This window comes from Octopus sinensis, linkage group LG13, assembly GCF_006345805.1.
Source record: "Octopus sinensis linkage group LG13, ASM634580v1, whole genome shotgun sequence".
Classification (NCBI taxonomy): domain Eukaryota; kingdom Metazoa; phylum Mollusca; class Cephalopoda; order Octopoda; family Octopodidae; genus Octopus; species Octopus sinensis.
The window spans coordinates 48,488,395-48,489,748 of NC_043009.1; the positions used below are offsets into that span (position 1 = coordinate 48,488,395).

General features: G+C 38.3%; 1 pseudogene; it reads left to right on the forward strand.

Moving 5' to 3' along the window:
• The first annotated feature begins 328 nt into the window (after positions 1-328).
• Positions 329-447, forward strand: LOC115218695 (annotated as a pseudogene).
• Positions 448-1,354: the final 907 nt, after the last annotated feature.

Here is a 1,354-nt window from a genome sequence, read left to right on the forward strand (position 1 = left end):
CACCGAGTAATAGCAGTGTTGAACTAAAAAAGCGAACTGAGGTTATTATTGGAAAGTTGGTGGGTAATCCTGGGAGCTTCTAGCAAGTCAGCTGTTAGACGTCGAAATTGTTTGGATACCCAAAGGAGCAATGCTTTCAAAATACGGTTACTATACACACACACACACAAATATAGATCATTTTATATAATGTGGCGTGGAATTCCTTGTTTAAATTGTAGTTTAGGAATAAATATTAATATATTTTGAATTAAAATTTGATTATACTTTGGAAATTCATATACATAAGAATAAGAAAACACACTCACACACTTGGGCACACACAATCACAAACGGCCATATCACGTTGAAAGCACCGGTTCTCGTCCGATCACCGAAGTTAAGCAACGTTCAGCCTAGTTACTACTTAGATGGGTGACTGCTTGGGAAACCTAGGTGCTGTAAGCATCACACTAAACCTAAGAGTGGCTGTATGGTAAATAGCTTGCTTACAAACGACTTAGTTCCAGGTTCAGTCCCACTGCGTGGCCCTTTGCGCAAGTGTCTTTTACTATAGCCTCGGGCCGACCAAAGCCTTGTGAATGGATTTGGTAGACAGAAGCTGAAAGAAGCCTGTCGTATATATGTACATATACATATATGTATGTGTGTGTATATGTTTGTGCGTCTGTATTTGTCCCCCAAGATCGCTTGACAACCGATGCTGGTGTGTTTACGTCTCCATAAACTTACCATTTCGGCAAAAGAGACCGATATAATAAGTACTAGGCTTACAAAGAATAAGTTCTGGGGTAGAATTTGCTCGACTAAAGGCGGTGCTCCAGCATGGCGACAGTCACATGACTGAAACAAGTAACAGAGTATTGCTCAGCCATTTTTAAGCTGGAATCTTTTCTTCTAAGTTTTCGATATGTCGATGGCTTATAATGTCCAGCGAAAATGGCAGACGAGATATACGCACATAAAAACACGCACACACGTACACAAACACACATAGCTTTCTCTGTCTTTGTCTTCCTCTGTCTGTCTGTCTGTCTGTCGGTCTGTCTGTCTGTCTCTCTCTCTCTCTGTATATATATATATATATATGCATATATACATCCATACATACATCCATACATATATACATATATACATTCTCACACGCATCCGTTATTTTTATGTATACATTACTGTAAAACTATATCAGTCTTTTTGCATTCGTATACATTCTTGCATTTATATTTATACACACAGATTTATATACACAGATTTCACTCACATCTAAGTAAACTCAAAAACACCCCCCAAAAAACAAAAACCACAAGATTTTTCAGTCACAAATAAGACATACAGATTCACGCACGCACATAAA